Consider the following 20,428-nt stretch of genomic DNA (forward strand, 5'->3'; position numbering starts at 1 on the left):
CGGAATATTCTTCCATGAGGACCTCCCAAGTTTAGGTAGCTGGGAACTCTGTCCCACAGGTTGATGAACAAATGAAGTTAACTACTTCAGATAAAGAAGTTATGTACTTACCATAACGTTCCATCTGAGTAGGTAACTTCATTTGTCAGCAACCAACCCCCCCCGTCCCCCTAACCTGTAGCTCGTCTTTTTAGGACCTTGTGTCCTCTGTTCCAGATAACATCAGGTTAGGAAGTTTAGTTGATCTTGATTGTAGTAGGTTATAACGCTAAGCAATCTTGATCTGAGGACTGTGGAGGATGGCAGGGGGTTATGGGTAAGAGGGAGGAGCTTGGAGCTCAGATCTTAGATGAATAAAGCTGCCGGCTCGGATCTGATTCAGATCGGATACCCACAGGTTGCTGACAAATGAAGTTACCTACTCAGGTGGAACGTTATGGTAAGTACATAACTTCTTTTTTGGAAGCCATGCTCCTAGACCTTCTATAAAGAAGTCACTGATTTGAGAAAGGGACTATTTACTGCAAATGTTCATGTCTTTGGGGATATCGGTGAACACTGTGAAGTCCCTTTTGAAACTGTCACAAGCCCAGATATTCATTGGTTGTCACCTGAGCACACTGACCTGCTTATCTACGTTTTCCTCAGACAGAAGTTTCTCTCCCCATTTAGTTGCTCAGACTTTGCTGCTTTTTCCAGTAGCTGCAACAGTCTTATGCCTAAGTGTTGGGGCCTGATGGCAGCTTCCATTTTCCCAGTTCTCTTCACAATATCACATGATGGTACTTCGGTGAACATTAATAGTACATATATCAGGTCCTATATCAGTCTCCATTTGTACTTGTCAGACATACCACCAGCAGCTTTCTGGTAGCTGTGCATGGAAGATCCGCCTCAAGGTTTCTCCTTTATTCTTCCCTTTCCCACTGCCAGTGTTACTACAGACATTTCTGCCCTAGGGTGGGGGGGCATTGTTTAGGGTAGACAGTCCAAGGGACATGCTCAGATCAAGAGGCCTTGTTGCAGATCAGTGCCATGAAAATGACGGCAGTCCTTGTAATGTAACAGCCACTTTAAAATCTCCTTACCTAGGCTGCAATTACCATCCACAGTGACAATATGGAAGTGTTGTGCTGCAAAAACAAATGAGGGAGTCTATTCCTACTCCTATGTGGGAAGGCCATGAGTTATTGGAATGGGCCATGTCAACTCATCATCTTTTTACAGCAGTACATATTGCAGGGCATGCCAGCAGTCTTATGAACAAGCTCATTCAAGTGTTAGTAATGCCCTATGAGTGGTCCTTACATTAGCCGACATCCAACATGATGTTTGCCATTCGGGCAAGCTGTGCTATGAGCTGCTTTCATCCCTAGCCAACTCCAAGTGCAGTAGCTATTTTTTTTCTTCTCAGGGACAGACTTCTTGGGATGCTCAAGTCTGTCAGTGGTCCTTAGGTGTCCTTTATGTATTACCCTCCTTTTTAACCATGACATTTTTGCAGAATGCCAAATTGAACAAGGTCAAGGTCATTATCATAGCCCCTTATCAACAGGGAGTAGGTCCTCAATGCCCTTTCAAAGGCAAAAAATACAGTCTCCATGGGACCTGATAACATCCCTTGCTCTATCCTACAGGAACTCAGGCATTCGCTGTCAACTCCATTAGACACCCTATTCAACCAAAGCCTGAGCACCGGCTTCATTCCAGCTAAATGGGGGACAGCCACTATCATCTCTCTACACAAAGGTGGAGCATCGACTGACCCAGGCAATTACAGGTCCATCAGCCTAACTAGCCTGATCTGCAAGGCCATGGAACGCATTATCATGGACCTTATAAACAAGGATATTGGCAACCTCCAAACACTTGACCCTACACAGTTTTGTTTTGTCAAAGGGAGATCATGCCTGTTAAACTTGGTCGACTTCTTCGAAACAGTCAACAAAGCCATGGACGAGGGAAAGATGGTGCACACCACCTACCTTGACCTAGCCAAAGCAGTTGACACTATTCCCCACTTGGGCGTAATAGATAAACTCTCCCAGCTAGACGTCAACCTGTATGTTACTAAATAGGTAGCTAACTGGCTCACTGATAGAACCCACTCAATCAAAGTAGGGGAAGCCACTTTTAGTATTAGACACGTAATGAGAGGTGTACCCCAAGGATCATCTTGGGGTGTCTGTTGTTTGGGATATACTTTTCTGAGGTGCAGGCCAAAGCCAGTGGTCTGGTTTGCAGATTATTGCAAACTGAGTGCTGTCTTAAATTCCCAGTGTGATGTGAACATGAACATCCTCCCAGAGGGCCTTACCCAAACTAATGACTGGTGCCAGAAGCATGGCCTCAAACTGATTGCCAAGAAATGTATCATTATCCCCTTTGGGGAAAATGGCATCCCCACTAATTATCACATTAATAGCAATGTTCTAAGCATGCAGTCAGTCGTGAGGGACTTGACCACACAGGTTGATAGCAACCTGACTTTTTGACCACCACATTGCCTCCATTGTACGGAAGGCTTTCTACATGGCCCACCTAATAAATAAGGGTATTTCATCCAGAAACAAGGAGGTCATAACATCCCTGTACTCCTCCCTTATCAGATCCATTATCGAGTACACTACCCCCTTCAGCATGTACCTTGCCAAGCACATGCATCATTTGGAGAGACCACAGAGGTTCCTGACCAGGAAAATCCAGGGTCTCAGAACACTTATCCTATCCAGATAGGCTAAAAGCCCTGTCCCTCTACTCAGTCTCATACAGACTGCTCAGAGGTGACCTGTGCCTGGCATTCAAGGCCATCTCAGACCCAGCCTTGATGAAGTTGCTGCATATCCATAAGACAAACTCCACTCGAGCAACCCGCATGCAAAGCCTTAACCTGGTCTGTGACATTAAAAGAACTGGTTGGCGGGATAGATTTGTGTCTCAAAAACTCCCCCATCTGTGGAATACACTCGCTCTCCATGTCAAGCAGAGTGCCTCTCTAGCCCTCTTTAAGAGGAACCTGGACGACTGGATGGGAAACAGAAAATACACCCCTGAGATCCCACCTGTGTCCCTGCTGGACAGGGGAAACAGGTGCTGACTTTGAGGGAACATGGGCGAAATTCTTAGCTAGGCTTATAAGGGCCTCCTGGACAATAGCCTAGTATCATCCTATGAACCTTTCTGGCCCTGACAGATGTTGATCCATTTTTATGATCTTTCTTTCTGCAAAACCTCTTCTGTTTGGACCTTACAAGGGTGTACTACCTTGGTAAGATACATCCATTCCTTCAATTCCTTAGACTGACTGCATGGTTTGACCAGTTCCATTAATTGCTAGTTATCCATTGCTCATCTATGGTGGTCTAGATCCCTTATGGCTGTCCAAAACCATACTGGAAACATGTACAAAGGTAAGATGATAAAGTTTTCCCTTTGGGCAACTAAACAGAGGTTGACAATATTTGGCCTCTATGCCTGAAGTTACAGCTTTTATGGAATTTGCTTTTTGTTTATCTGGTAGAGTTTTCTTTTTTCCTTATGCTTTTGACCATGCCTGTTGACCATCAAGCCTCCCCATGGGGCTCAAGCCCATTTTTCAGAGCCTTTGAGGAGGCCATCATTTAGGCAACCTTGAGGGGTGCTTGGGTCCTCACTGGCAACCCAGCAATGAAGATATTTTTGTACTTTCTTGAGGAAAGCTATTACATATTAGAGGCTTGACGTGTCACATGCATGCCCCCAGGACATGGGCCTGGCTCCTTCGTCTGAAGAACTGCTACAGCCCATCCCCACCTTCACCCCTTCTACCGAAAGATGGGTACACCTGTCTTCCCTGCCAGCAGCATCAAGCTCCCAAGCCACTGATCTACCCTGAGTCACCTAGGCTTTTTATCATAAATAATCTAAATAAGCTTTCAGACCAAAAAGCTGTCAATAATAAATTGCTAATGACTAAGAACGTAAGAGAAGACATTATGGCTTAAGACTAAGAATTATGGACAGAATTCTTTTATTTAAGAGCTTATACCTAGAAAGATGCCCAGTGGAAGTGGGCATTCATTCCACTATTAACATTTATCTGCTTTTATGTTTTGTTTGTCTTTTGTGAAAGTAGGTATCTGGTTTATTAAATAATATTGAAGGTAAGGTTTATCTTGAAGCCCCATAAAAGAGGGCCCCTACTGAACATTCATTAAAATTATTGTAAAAGGAGCGTGCTAAGGACAAAATCACTTTGGTGGCAAATAAATTTATACAAATTAGATATTCCAATAACCTTAAAAGATTAGTGCATACAGTAGCCAATCAGATGCCTTCCTCCAAGCATTCCCTTCCCCTAAGCTGTAAGGATCTTCTAAATTCTAGAATCCCAGAAGGGAATTCCACAGAATAATGCATTCATTAAGATCAGTAAAACCTTATCGAAGACCCCAGCAGATTATTTGTTGAACATAGCTAGCTTTCTCTGAGATTGTTTTATCCATTTTCATTGCTTGTTTTTCCCTTCACCCAGCATGCTGGGAGAAAGGTTGGATAAACAGGACCCTTCACACCTACAGTGGAACTTTGCACTTCTTATGTTTTTTTTTTTTTGTCTTGACTGACATTTACAACTGTAAATGCCTTTGATGAAATAGTAACCAAAAATCAATAGAAAACCAAGGTTGTTATACAGTCTTCCCCTACTCCATCTTCCAGATTCCAGACTTTGTATTAATAAGTGTCACTTCAACTCTTTTGACTTGTGGATCTTCATATTTTGTTACCTGTCCAAAACTCAATCCATATGATAGAGGTTGTTCTCCTTTAACTGGCTTAGTCTGACAGTGGTGCATTTTACAGTAAATCCTTCTTTAATATTTACAGCACCCTAAGCTGACTTGTTTTCTTTTCGGTTGTAGTTTTTGTGTCTCTGTCATGTGTACCAACAAGTGGTGCTCACTTGTGGAAACAACCTCGTTAGATTGTCACTATAGTGGTTTTACATAAAGCTGTGTGATTGCCAGAGCTTGCTGTCCATGACATTCCCCAATTTGCTAGACTGAATGGTGTAGGAGTATTTGGAAATACTATCTCCTAAAGAAATTAGCTCCAATGAGCTGTAACCTATTAGATAATCAGATGTTCATAGAAGCAATACATTTCTTCATGTTCAAATGAAAGTGTTGTCAGTGAGTAAGGTGGGATGAAGTGATTTTAACGGGTTCCTATTACATGAATGAATTTTTCCAAGTTCACATGTCATATGGTTGACACCATATGATCTAACTTTGAAAAGTTCAAAGGTTAAATGTAACGGCGCCATATGGTGCAGAATGGGAGAATTTCCCTTTTCTGCACTGAAGTGCGATCTCGGAGTTGGTATATTTAAGTAGGGGGGGTGTGGGCGGCGCAGATGCTTGGAGCGTTAAGGTAAGCTTTTTTTTTTTTTTATGTTTTATTACATATTCGAAGTTTCAAACTTCGATCATATGTTGTCGAACATATGGGATTCGAAGTTTTGAAACTTCTAATATATAATATAGACTGATTTAACACGGCATTGCTTTTTAAACTAAATTAGACTAACCCTTTATTACTTGCTGCCTCATACTTTAAGGTTTTACTCTGTTCTCTATAATATTTTATTTTGCCTGATTTTTCAGTGCCTACATCTTCCTTCTGCTGACTTATTTTTTAATCTAATTTTCTCTTCTGTAACATTTTCATATGTATTTTTATTTATTCATATATAATATTATATGTGAAGTTGTTCTATCTCACCGTTCGTTCTTACAGATGGGTTCGAAGCCGATCCTTGGCTCCGAGTCGTCCAGCTACAAAGCTCAAGGTCTTCAGACAGCTCGAGTCCAAGTCCCTATCCCATGATGCACCTTGTGTTACCTCAGATCTAGTTTGCCGCTGCAACAGGTCATTGGTTTCTTCACAGCTTGGGCCAGTATAGTTTTCTTCTTTGAGAAAAATTTCTTTCCTTATATATATTTCAACGTAGCTTACATTTCCTTTCAAATTATATCTTTAGAACTATCAAAACTAGTGTTTAGCTTAACTTTCTATAGTATTTTATAGCCTTCGTTTATTAAGACTTTAGAAATTCCCTTCCCTTTTTTCTGGTGTGCCTTTTTACAGTTTAAAAGTATTAATAACAGTGTTTAGTAGATTAGAATGTGTTTAGTAGGAATTTAGTAGTTTATAACTTATGAGTGTGTTGTTACAGTTTTAATAGATTCCATTAAGTATTATAGAGGCAGTTTGTTTTAAGAGCTGCATATTGCTTAAAATACTAGTGTGTTGTTTGGACATGTTGAACACTTGTGTGTGACTTTAATACCTTTATTAATAGTTTTTTCTTGTGCGCGTTTACAATTTGCTTCTTATGGCTGATCAGGAGAAAGAAAAACTACTCAAGTCTGGGTTTAAAAAACGTCCAAAGTGTGGACAGAAAATGTCTATGACTGATAGTCACGTCAATTGTGTTTACTGTTTGGGTGCCCTGCACTTACAAGAGAGTTGTTCCATCTTCCATTCTTTTAGTAGCAGGGTCCTGCATGAAAGGAAAAGGAAGCTAATTGACAGAGGACTGTTAAAATCATCTTTTCAGGAAGCTTTGGGCGACCATGATAAAGCTGGTAAATCCTCGAAATCTTCTAAGTCCTCTAAGCCTTCTTCTTCGGAGCATAGAATTTCGGATCCGACAATATCTAAAAAGATATCGACATCGACTCCACAGCCTTCGGAGCCGAGTGTCTTAACTTTTCGGAGCAAGTCCCCAGTCCTGGAACCGGTCTCTGAAGTACTAAAGTCACCGATCTTACAATCGGAGGCACCCTCGATCCACTCATCTCGGTCCTCAATAAGCCTATCCGATTTGGATGTGGATCGTGTGGTGCAGAAGTTGTTACAGGCAGCAGCGTTTACAAAATTTGTATCGATTCCGACCCAAGTGGTTTCGGAACTGAAAACTGTTCCTCCATCTTCTTCTTTTCCTCCTCCGAGCCATACCGGTTCTTCTGAGACAGAGGAGTTGGAGCTGATGATTGTGGAGCCTTCGGAACCGATGCCTGCTCCAGTGCCATCAGTTCTGATTACTCGGACCTCCTCGGTGCCTATCGAGGAGTCTATGAGCCATCACTCGCTGGTTGGGTCCAGGGAGGATAGTTGCACCGATCTTTCGGTTCAGACTTTACCTGTTGGGTCTTCGGCTCGGATGAGTTCGGCTCTTACCTCTGGATTGGAGCCCATTGTTCTGGTGCAGAGGGGAATCATCTGTTTCTTCGGATCCAGGGGTTCCTTCCCACTGGAACAGAGATGGTTTTGAGGCCATGAGGAGAGTAATGTCCCCCAGGACATCCACAACTTCAGGACCAACTACCTCTTCTTAAAGGTGACTGTGTCTACTTCTGCCTCACAGATTCCTTTGAAGTGTAGAGACCCTGAGCTTCATGAAGCCCCACTGGGTGGTTCCTGCTCTTCCGAGACCTCACCAGAAGCTCCCACTGATGAGGTTCCCAGGAAGAGAATTTGCAAGAGGAAGCATCTAGACTCCCCGCAGGAGTCTATCACATCTGACACTGACTTGGATGAATCAGAAGGGTCCCCACAGTCCACCTCTGAAGATATCTCATTTGCAGATATCTTGGAAATCCTAAAGCAAAGGGGTGGCTGGAAGCCCACCAACCCTACTGAGGATGAGTCGGTCCTCATGAAAGCTTTTGGGTCTCAGCCCTCCACCTCTTGGGTGTCTCCGCCCTTCGATGAGCTTATGGAGCTGGTCTCACGAAGGGCGTGGGAGTCTCCGGACACCATGGAGCCTGTCCCTAGGAGGCCCAATAAATTTATTTCTGCCCCTCATGATGAGACCTTTCTCACAAAGGGAGTGCCTGTTGATGCCATGGTGGTGGCGGCAGCCACCAAAAAGGAGATGTCGGAAACTTCTTCCTCTGTCCATCCTACTAACAAAGACTCTCTACTAACAGAGACTCTAGGATCATAGATAGATACGGGAAGCGCATGTTTAGTTCAGTGACTTTTGCCATGCGTTCACTGAACTACCTCGCACATTTCACAAGATTGCAAAGAGACCTCCTTAAAGAGCTTGGAGATACTCTACAGGGTATGGTAGCTGAGGGAGCTACAGACAAGGTTGCGTCCCAGCTTGCTACCCTTAATTCCATAGTGACCTCTTCCATGCTTTTGATTTCATATGCAGCTGATGGAACAAGTAGGGGAGCGGGTACAGGAATTGCTCTTAGGAGACACTCCTGGATGCAGTTATGTTCCTTTGCGGAGCCCTTTAAGTCATCCTTTGTCAATACCCCTTTTGATGGCTCATCTCTTTTCGGGCCCAAAGTTAAGGAAACTCTGACCAGGTGTGAGCAGGAAGGAAAGATTCTGTCTGCCATCGGAGTCTGTTTTTCCACCCCTACTGGACCCTACCCCAAGGGTCAAAATGGAGGAAAGATGTGGTTCCAAAAAGCCCAAGGAGACTTTCTGGATGCACGTGGAGAACCTCCCTCCAGGGGCAGAGTAGGGGGCAATAATGGAAGATGCCGCCCTCATGGCAGAGGGGGTCTGCAAAATCAGAGTGACAGAGACCAGTTCTTTGGGAAGCCCTACTAGCACTCCTGAAAGGATGCCCGACTGTCCTACTCTGAAGGTAGTTGAGGGTCGTTTATCTTTATATCCAGATGCCTGGTGAAAAATAACAAACGACAACTGGGTACAAAGCATAATTTCCAGAGGATATTTTATTCCCTTTGCCACTCCTTCCCCCTTGATAACAAAAATCCCGGACATTCCACCCAGTTATAGGGAACAAGCAACAGTAGAAGTCCAAAGGTTGCTAGAAAAAAGAGTCATCCAACCGGTCCCAGCAGACCAGATGGGATCCGGAACTTACTCAAGATTCTTTTTAGTTCCAAAAAAAGACAGGGGACTGGAGACCTATTTTGGACCTCAGCAGACTAAACAAATCTGTCAAGAAGGAGAAGTTCCGGATGGTCACTCTACAGTCAATACTCCCCTTCTTAGGGAAAGACAATTGGATGTGCTCGATAGATCTCCAAGATGCGTACTACCACATAAAAATAGCCAGACCATCCAGGGATCATCTGTGCTTCCATCCGGAAGCCAATCACTACCAGTTTCGAGCCCTGCACTTTGGTCTCACTACAGCCCCCAGAGTGTTCACCAAATATATGGCAGTGGTCACGGCTCACCTGAGGCGTTTGGGATTCCATGTGTTTCTGTACTTAGACGATTGGCTCCTCACCGCCACCACCAGGTATCAGCTTATACAAGCCAGGGATACCACACTTACTCTTTGCAATCAACTGGGGATTACCATAAACACAGAAAAATCTGCCATGTCGCCATCGCAACATATCGTTTTTATCGGAGTAGAATTGGACACCACCACCACCACTTTTAAACTTCCATCAGAAAGGGTATCAGTACTTTGTCAGCAAATTCTGAATGTCATATCCAGAGACAAGATGCCAGCCTCAGAAGTGCTAAAGTTGTTGGGGATGGTGGCAGCTGCAATAATAGCGATTCCATTGGGTTGTGTGCACATGTGGATTCTACAATGACTCCTGTTCACGCAATGGTCCTATCAAGAACTCCCAGTGTCTCATCTCATCATTCTAACAAACTCTTGCAAAAAGGATCTTCGGTGGTGGTTGACCTCTCTCCAAGTAACGATAGGTCGTCCTTTTATCCTACCCTCACCATCAGCCACTGTGACCATGGGTGTTTCTCTGATCGGGTGGAGGGGCATTTTCAGGGAAGAACAACCCAAGGCACATGGACCGAGCAAGAGACATATCTGCATATCAATGTCCTGGAGATGAGAGCAGTACTCTTGGCATTGCAGTGCTTTCAGGACTCTCTCCCTCTGGGGACAGTTGTGATTCAGACAGACAACATGTCGGTGGTCTGGTATATAAACAAACAATGAGGAACCAGGTCCTATCCCTTTTGTCGAGAGATCCTAAGAGTGTGGCAGTGGGCTACCTCCACCCAGCACTTTCTGATAGCAATGCACATCCCGGGGAAATCCAGTGTGATAGCAGACAAACTGAGCAGGGCAATCTTGTTGCCTCATGAATGGTCCCTCAAAGAAAAAATAGTAGAAAGAATATTCTGCAGATGGGGCCAGCCTTGCTGCGATTTCTTTGCATCCCCCATGAACACAAAATCCAGAAGCAATTTTGCCCTAATCCCCCCTCTGGGAGATGACCCAAGGGACACACTCGTACACGATTGGCCTCTGGGTCTCCTTTATGCCTTCCTGCCAATACCCCTGATATCCAAAGTGTTACAGAAAGCCAAAACCCTGAGAAGGACCATCATTCTTATAGCCTCTCACTGGCCTTGTCAGATTTGGTTCCCCTTTCTTCGATCTCACATATTGGAAGAGCCTCGGATTCTAGACCCAGTTCCAGACCTTCTGATGCACTCATCGGGGGCTCTTCATCCCTCCCTTCAGTCCCTGAAATTGACAGCTTGGCTGCTCCAATTCCCAGCATAGTCAGGCTCCATAATTTCTCAACTGAAATACAACATATTTTAATATCTTCTCATAAATCATCTACTAGGAAGTTATACCTCAGCAAATGGAAGAGATTTTCCATATGGGTTTCTCAAAATAACATTGACCCTCATCTAGCCCCTGTTTCCTCCATACTAGAGTTTTTGACTATGTTTTTCAACAAGGGTAGCGGCTGCAGCCACCATTTGTGTGCAGCTCGCTGCGATCTCTAAAGCTGAAGTAGTTAACTTCATTTATCTGTAACCTGTAGGTATTCGGATCCATATCGGATCCGAGCCGGCAGCATTTTATCAAGCATCTGCTCCAAGCTCCAAGCTCCTCCCCTTACCCATAATCCCTCACCTCTCCTACCTTCCCTCAGATCTCATTTGCTGCTTCATGCGTATGCGTCGTGGTCTCTATAGCTCCAAGTTGGGTAGTGTAAGTGGAACTTTTGATTCCTTAGTTAGTGTGTGAGAGTAATTGTTTGTGATAGCCCTTCCTCCCCTTCGTCTTGTCGTTGGTTTATTTAAAAAAAAAAAAAAAAAGTAGTTAAATCTTTGTATTTCTTTCTTGAATAGAGTAGGCCTAGCCACCCCTGAGTGTGCGTATGTCTAGTTTATCGTTTGGCTCAGTGGAGTGTATTATGGCTGACCAGTCTAAACCAATGTTCAAGAAATGCACAGTGTGGCCACAAGCTTTCACTGGCTGATGGCCGCACTCTGTGTGTTATTTGTCTTGGCGTTCCCCATCTTAGTTTGCCATGTGCTGTATGTGGAAGGTTCAATCCCAGAGCCCTTAAAGAAAGGAAGGTGAAACTAGTAGCCAAGGGCCTGCTACCAGTTTCTGCCTTAGAGACGATGGCCTCGACATCTGCCTCTGTAGTCGACCAACCCCCCCCCAGGCTGGGAGTCAACCTCCCTCTAAGCCTGCTGAGGCGGGGACAAAAGCTGCAGATAAGGACAAAAAAGAGAGAGAGAAAAGGATAGAGAGGCACCCCAAGCGATCTCCTGAGTAAGAGCCTTTTCCCAGTCCACCTGTGAAAGTTGTTGGGACCACTTCTCCTTGGCTCCATTCCCCGAGGTTTCCCCTGGAGCCGTTGGAGCCCTTGGATCAGAGAACTTCTTTGAGGTCATCTCATAGGGCCAGATCCGAGTCGGTTGCCTCCTTGTGGTCGACTCAGTGTCTATCGGAGCTTGACGTGGACAGGATGATGCGTAAATTTATTCGGACCCAAATCCAAATGGGAGTCTTGCCAGGTCCCTCTCCGGCCGGAGAGGGGACCTCTATGCCCTTCTTCCATCCTATCTCTCCTTCCCCGATTCAACCATCGGTCTCGGGGTTTATCGATCCGAGGATCCTCGGAGCTGGGTGTTCGACGCCGATGGTTCCTCCAACCTTGACGTCGGCCATTACCTTGAGTTCCTCAGATCAGACTTGTTCGGATCTGAGCAACTATTGGGACTGAGAACAGGGTGCCGGATCTGAGGGAATGGAGATGTCTTTTGCTCCGACTTTGTCGGATCCGAGATGTTCCTTCGGAGCCCTGGCTACCTTGGCCTCGGCCCCGATCCTCATGACGGAGCCGGGGAGAACGTCTTCCTTGTTGGTTGCCAAGGAGGTGCACTCTCCTTTGGCCTTCAACATGGTGGAGAGGGTTCTCTCCCAGAGATTGAGACCCCAGCCCATTGCCTTGGACTTCTCCCAGGCTGCCTTGGATTTGGTCAAAACTCCCGTCAGCTTGCCCAGGGACAGCCTGTGCCAGAGGACCCCCAAGTGGATCCCATTGTGGAACCCCCCATGACTTACGAGCCCTATTCAGAGAGTCCCACTGAGGAGGCCTCACATAAGCATTCGTGTAAGAAGAGGCACATGGACTCCCCCGAGTCCCTCACAGAAGATATGGACTTGGATAAAGGTGAGGGTTCCCCCAGGTCACCTCCCGAGGATGTCTCCTTTGGAGACATCATGGAAATCCTCTGCCAGAGGGGAGGTTGGTCAGCCCCAAAACCCTCAACAGACGAATCAGTATTCTTGGAGGCCTTTGGCACGGGCCCATCTACTTCCTGGGTGTCCCCTCCTGCAGATCCATTAGTGGTTCTTATCACCATGCAGGCATAGAAGGAGCCTGACACCATAGAGCCAATACCCAAATGCCCAGACAGGATCCTTTCTCCTCCCACAGACAGACAGGCTTGGTACAAGGGATCCTCTGTGGATGCTATGGTGGTGGTGGCTGCCACCAAGAAAGAACAGGCTCAAGAAAGTTCTTCGGTCCACCCTCCGGACAAAGAGTGTAGGGTGGTGGACTGCTTTGGGAAGCGAGTTTTTTCTTCAGCAATGTTTTCCATACGAGCGCTGAATTATTTGGCACACATCATTCGACTCCAGCGAGACCTGGTCACGTAATTTGCTGGCTCGCCCCCAGAGTCCTTGTCGCCAGAAGACAAGTGGCTGTTCTCTGGGAAAATGTCGACTTTGAAATCCGTTTCTAACACGTCCATGCGTCTTCTTCCCATGCCATGGAAGGAGCGGCTAGGGCGGCTGGGACTGGCATAGCTATGAGGCAGCACGCCTGGCTCAGACTTTGTCAATTCACGGATCCCTTCAAGGCGTCTTTCATGAATGCTCCCTTTGACGGTTCCTCCCTTTTTAGGAAGACAGTACGTGACACCTTAGTCCAGAGCGAGAAGTCTGCCATCGGAGTCTGCTTCTCTAGCCCTCAAAGATCCTTTTCTAGGAATCAGAGAGGGCAGAAGAAGATGTGGTTCAGAAAATCTCAGTTTTCCGGCGACATTCAGGACAACTCATCCCCTAAAGGCAGAGGGGGACAAGACAGATGCCACCCCAGAGTCAGAAGGGGGTCCGAGGAACTTTTGGTTGAGGGAAACCTTCTCAGACCGACCCACGCAGCAGCCCTGAGGGGTTGCCCGACTGTCCTACTCTGGAGATAGTCGGGGGAAGATTGTCATTGCACCTAACGGCTTGGGAGTCCTTTGCGACGGACCATTGGGTGCTCCAAATAATGTCCAGAGGATACTCCATCCCGTTCATCACCCCATCTATACAATCAAAGTGCCTCCTGGATGTCCCACCCACTCAAAGGGAGGCCGCAGCGCACGAAATTTCAAAGCTGATTTACAATCGGGCCATCAAATCAGTCCCCCCAGATCAGTCCAGATTAGGCATTTACTCCAGGTTCTTTTTAGTGCCAAAAAAGACAGGGGACCTCAGACCCATATTGGACCTGTCTGCCCTGAACCTGTCGGTAGCCAAGCAGAAATTCCGGATGGTCACCTTACAGTCCATCCTACTTTATCTCCGAGAATGCGGCTGGATGTGTTCGATAGACCTCCAGGATGCTTACTACCATATCAAGATTTGCAGAAGCTCCAGGAGATTTCTTCACTTCTGGCTGGGAGCCAATCATTTCCAGTTCAGAGCCCTACCCTTTGGTCTCACCACAGCCCCCAGGGTGTTTACCAAGGTTATGGCAGTAGTAGTGGCTCACCTGAGGCTTCAGGGAATTCAGGTGTTTCCTTACCTAGACGACTGGCTCCTCGCTGCTACCACCAAGCGTCTACTTTGCAAGGCGAGAGACTCCTTCATGCATCTTGCAGTTAATCTAGGGATCACCATCAACATCTCCAAGTCCCGCCTAAATCCAACACACTCCTTGGAATTCATAGGGGCACGGTTGGACACTGTACTATTACAAGTTTTTCTCACTCAGGATAGGATCCAGAACCTACGGGCCCATATGTCAGTGATCTTCGGCCCCAGGACACTGATGGCAAGTGACATTCTTCGCACTCTAGGCTCCATGGCAGCAGCAATTTCAATTCTACCATGTGCGCACCTTCACTGAGGGTGCTTCAGTGGACCTTGGCAGTTCAGTGGTCTTGGTTAGACCTCCCCATGGACTACCCTATTCGGATCAGCAAAGCCTGCAAGACTTCTCTTCTTTGATGGCTCCAATTGCTGGAAATCTTGGCAGGTCGACCATTCTTAACATCCCCAGCCCAAGCCACAGTGACCACGGATGCCTCCCAGCTTGGGTGGGGGGGGGACTTTTTTGGGAAGGACAGTCCAAGGCATGTGGTCCTAAACCGAGACCAGATTGCATATCAGTGTTCTGGAGATGAGGGCAGTGCTTTTAGTATTGCAAGTCTTTCGCACTGTTCTCCCCCCCCCGGGGATGATTGCAGTTCAGTCAGACAACATGTCCGTTGTCTGATACATCAACAAACAAGGAGGGACCAGATCTTACCCTCTCTGCCGCGAGGCCATGAGATTGTGGGAGTGGGCAATTTCCACCAATCGGTTTGTGATCACAACGCACATCCTGGGAAGCTCCATTTTAGCGGACAGATTGATTCAGGCTATTTTAATGCCATACGAGTGGTCTCTGAAACAGTCAATAGTGGAGGAGATCTTCCTAGCGTGGGGTCACCCTTGCTGCGATCTCTTCGCATCTCCTTCCAAAGCGAAGTGCAGCGAGTTCTTCACTCTAATCCCCTCCCCAGGGGACTCCCCCAGAGGCGCTGTAGTCCATGGTTGGCCTCCCGGGTTACTGTATGCCTATCCCCTGCTACCTGTAATTCCGAAGTTTCTTCAGAAAGCATACCGACTGGGGTGCAAAGTGATCCTCATTGCCCTGTTCTGGCTGCGTCAAGTGTGGTTCCCCTTCCTCTGGTCTCATGCTCTAACTCCTCCACGGATTCTAGATCCCTGGCCGGATCTCATATCCCATCCCTCGGGCATCAGTCCGCCCGACTTGGACAGCCTCAAGCTGATGGCTTGGTTGCTCCAGTTCCCCTGATCACGAGGACTCCTGGTTTATCATCTTCAGTAAAGAGTATTCTGGTGGCATCTCTCAAAGCTTCCACTAGGAAAGTTTACTGCAGCAAATGGAAATGCTTCTCTATTTGGGCTTCTCAGAGAAACATAGATCCATTTACTGACCCGGTTCCTGCAGTCTTGAAGTTTTTGTCATATATTTTTCAACAAGGGGCTAGTTCCTCCACAGTGAAAGTACAACTGGCAGCCATATCTAATTTTCATATTGGTGAAAATTTGAATGCTCTGGCCCCCTTGAGATTGTGCAAGACCTTTATAAAAGGTGCTTTTATCTTGCGTCCCCTGGTTAAGAATTCCGTCCCCCCTTGGGACCTTACTCAAGTTCTGCAGGCATTGGTGGCACCCCCTTTTGAACTAGCAGTGTCATTAGACTTAAAATTTCTGTCCTGGAAGACAGTCTTTTTAGTGGCCAATGTTAAGTTGTCATTCTCGCCTTCATTCTTGCTGGATGGGTTCGGAGCCGAACCTCGGCTCCGACTCGGCCTATACTATAGCTCGAGAGCTATTTTTACCGGCTCGAGACAGCCCTATATCCCACAATGCCATGCGCTAACTCCCCAGATATCGTTTGCCACTTCGCTGCAAGGTTGCCTTTTTTACCGGCTCAGGTCAGTAAAGAAATTTTTTTCAGTAAGTCTTTGAATTTGAGATAGTTTATAGTTTATCCCCTTACATTAGTTCCCTATCCATTTAGTATTACTTATTAGTGATATTTCGTTAAGCCCTACCCACCCCTTTAGCTAATTTTATAATTGGGCCTACGGGCTTTAGTTTACCTTCACCCCCGTATAGTGTGTGTGTGTGTGTGTGTGTGTGTGTTGTGATCTTAGTCAGCCCCCTTAACTCCCCCTTGGGTTTAAGCGAGTGAGTGTGTGTGCTGACTGTATTACTGTCCTTAGGGCAATGTCCAAAGACGCTAAGGTCTTGGGATTCAAGAAGTGTGACTCGTGCTGTCAGAAAATGTCTCTGACAGACGGTCACACTTCTTGCGTCTACTGTTTGGGGCCTTTGCACCTGCAGGACTCTTGTTCCATTTGTCACGGATTTAGTTCAAGAGTCCTGCAGGAGCGTCGCAATAAACTTATATTGAGGGGCTTATTGAAGCCCGATGACTCCCCATCCAAGTCTGGCTCGGGGAAGTCATCTAAGCCCGCCAAACCCTCGGCTCCAGTTTCTGAGTCGAGGGCTGGTGAATCTGAGACTGCTCCGACATCGGCTCCATTCGGAGCCGATACGAGCAAGACCGTATCCGCTCCGAAACCTGTATCGGAGCCGACTTTAGCACTCAAGCGCTCTAGATCTCCCTCACTAGAGTCCGTCCGATCGGCTCCAAGATCGCCCCTCCTATCGGAGCGGAGTCATAGGACTCATTCCTCCAGGTCGTCTAGGCTTTCCGACCACGATATTGAGAGAGTGGTCAGTAGACTCATAAAATCTCAGGCACTGGCCCAAATGCTTCAAAGCCCGTCTCACCAAACTGTGGCTCCCTCGGTACCGCCTTCGATTCCTCCTCCGACTCTCCAGTCGTGTTTGGAGCCGGAGTTTGTTGAAACCATAACCTTGCCCACATCGGAGCCAATACTTCCACCTTCGGCTCCGGCGTCATTGTCTCCGACCTCTTCATTGGTACCATCCGTGGAAAGGTCCGGGCGTCGAGACTCCATTGTCGGCTCTGAGGGGGCGAGTGGCATCGGACCCTTGTCCGACCCCGCTCTCCCTCTCGGAGCATCGGCTCTGGTTAGTTCGTCCCCTGCATCATTTTCGGAGCCTTCTCTGTCTGTGCCGGGGGTGGTTCGGGTGTCTTCGGAGCCGGGACTGTCTTCGGTGCCTGATAGGGGGGCTTTCGAGGTGATGAGGAGCATGCTGGATCCAGTGTCCGCTCCAAGGTTGGGTTCTTCAGATCCTCCCTCTACAGTGCCTGTTACGGTCTCTGGCCGTCCTCCTGCAACTGACAGCAGAGATCCAAAGCGCGGGGTACCCACTTTGGGTGTCTCTTCCTCCTCTGAGGCCTCCCCTGAACCTTCAGGGGACCCCCTAGGGAAAAAAAGTGCAAGAGGAAGCACGTAGACTCCCCTGAGTCTCTCACTTCGGACACCGACTTGGATGAGTCGGAGGGTTCCCCGAGATCCCCCTCTGAGGATGTCTCCTTTTCAGACATCCTAGAGATTCTGAAACAGAGGGGGAATTGGTCCACCCTAAAACCCTCCGAGGACGAGTCGGTTTACCTTGATGCTTTTGGGTCTCGCCCTTCCACCTCCTGGGTGTCTCCTCCTTTCGACCCACTGATGGAAGTAGTGGCCAGAAAGGCATGGGCAGCTCCTGACTCAATGGGACCTACCCCTAGGAGACCCTCTAAATTTATTTCTGCTCCGGAGGACAAACCATTTCTAACCAAAGGTGTCTCGGTAGATGCTATGGTGGTAGCAGCCGCCACTAAGAAGGAATTAGCTGATCCTTCTGTACCTGTTCATCCTCCTAACAAAGAGTCTAGGACCATGGACAGGTACGGCAAGCGGACATTTGCTTCAGCGACATTTGCCATGCAATCGCTGAACTATTTATGTCATTTCACCCGCCTTCAGAGAGATTTGCTCAAAGAACTGGGTGAAACCATACAGGATCCTTCTGCTGTGGGGTGTCAGGACAAGATTAACTCCCAGCTGGCTACCCTGAATTCCATTGCCAACTCCTCCATGTGGCTTATATCCTATGCAGCCGATGGAGCGAGTAGGGCCGCAGGCCACAGGTGTTGCGTTGAGACGTCATGCCTGGATGCGACTCTGTAATTTTGCTGATCCCTTCAAGACGTCCTTCACCAACACCCCCTTTGATGGTTCAGAGTTGTTTGGATCTCAGGTGAAGAATACCCTCACCAGGTGCGAGCAAGATGGTAAGACTCTCTCTGCCATGGGAGTCCACTTTTCCACACCATCTAGACCTTACCCTAAAGGTCAGAAGGGTGGAAAGATGTGGTTCTGCAAACCACAGGGAGTCGCTGCAGTCGCACGTGGTCAACTTCCCCCCAGAGGCAGAGGGGGGAATAATAATAGATGTCGCCCCAGGGACAGAGGAGGTCCACAGAACCAGGGTTCCAGGGAATCCTTCCCTGACCAACCCTTTCAGCATCCCTGAGATGCTGCCCGACTGTCCACCTTCGGAGGCAGTCGGGGGAAGATTAGCTCTGTACCCGGAAGCCTGGCAATCCCTTTCTCAGGACAATTGGGTACAGTTGATTATATTTGAGGGTTACAAAATCCCCTTCATCTCCCCTCCAATCCAATCACCAAGACCCCTCCCAAACGTACCACCCAGACAAAGGGGTCAGGCACAGCTAGAAATAAAAAAGCTGTTAGAAAAAAGAGTCATCCAGGCAGTCCCGGCAGACCAGCTAGGATCCGGAATCTACTCCAGGTTCTTTTTGGTTCCAAAAAAGACAGGAGACTGGAGACCCATTTTGGACCTCAGCAGACTGAACAAGTCTGTACAGAAGACAACATTTCGGATGGTAACACTGCAGTCCATTCTACCCTTTTTAGGCAGAGACAACTGAATGTGCTCGTTAGACCTCCAGGACGCATACTATCATATAAAGATACACAGGCACTCCAGAAGGTTTCTCCGCTTCCGGCTGGAAGCCAGTCATTACCAATTCAGAGCCCTGCTGTTTGGTCTCACCACAGCCCCCCGGGTGTTCACCAAATGCTTGGCAGTGGTCACGGCTCACCTGAGACACAAAGGATTCCAGGTGTTTCCATATTTAGATGACTGGCTCATTACTGCTACCACCAAACAGCATCTTATAATAGCCAGGGATTATACCATTCACATTTGCAACAAACTAGGTATTTCCATAAATTTTGCAAAATCCTCTTTGTCGCCTTGTCAATCTATAAACTTTATAGGCGCCGTACTAAACACCAGAGAAATGTCTGCAACATTACCACTTCAGAGTGACAGACATACGCCGGAATGTTCAGCTACTGTTTCAGTCCAACAGAATTCAAGCCAAGTTAGTACTGAAAACGTTAGGCCTCATGGCAGCGGCGATCCTTCTCCTTCCTTTAGCTCGCTTCCACATGAGAATTCTCCAGTGGATGCTTTTTTCTCAGTGGTCCTTTCAACAGCTCCCAATGACTCACAACATCTTGATAACTCCATCTTGCAAGAGACACCTCTCCTGGTGGATGGTCTCCCCTCAACTTCTTCAGGGCAGACCCTTTGTTCTCCCCCCTCCAGTTGCCACAGTGACAACGGATGCCTCCCTGATCGGGTGGGGGGGGGGCATTATCAGGGCAGGATTGTCCAGGGCACATGGCAACAATTAGAATGCCACCTGCACATAAATGTCCTAGAGATGAGAGCAGTGCTTTTATCGTTGCAAGCCCTTCAGGACTCTCTTCCCACCGGGACTATTGCAATTCAAACAGACAATATGTCTGTAGTGTGGTACATAAACAAGCAGGGCGGAACAAAGTCCTATCCCCTATGTCGAGAAGCACTCAGACTTTGGCAGTGGGTGATCTCCTCTCAATGGTTTCTGATAGCAACGTCCATCCCCGGGAGGTCCAACTTCATTGCGGACAGACTGAGCAGAACAATTCTCATGCCTCACGAGTGGTCTCTAAATCTAACGGTAGTAGAAAGAATTTTTCAGAAGTGGGGCCAGCCTTGCTGCGACCTTTTCGCAACCCCTCAAAACAGCAAGTGCCTCGACTTCTTCACACTCTTCCCTCTACCAGGCCATCCCCCCAGAGACACTCTAGTCCACGATTGACCTCGGGGTCTTCTATACGCATTCCCCCCCCTTCCCGCTGATTCCGCAATTAATTCAGAAAGCAACCACATTGAGATCCAAAATGATCCTCATTGCCCCTTATTGGCCTCGACAAGTATGGTTTCCATTCCTGCACCATCATCTGCTGGAACAGCCCTGGCATCTGGAACCCCTTCCAGACCTTTTGACCCATCTAACGGGCAAGCTGCACCAGTCTCTTCGTTCCCTCATCCTCACAGCTTGGTTGCTCCACTTCCAATCAT

The sequence above is a fragment of the Protopterus annectens genome, chromosome 10.part0 (genome assembly GCF_019279795.1).
Source record: "Protopterus annectens isolate FY-2018-M chromosome 10.part0, PAN1.0, whole genome shotgun sequence".
Taxonomy (NCBI): domain Eukaryota; kingdom Metazoa; phylum Chordata; order Ceratodontiformes; family Protopteridae; genus Protopterus; species Protopterus annectens.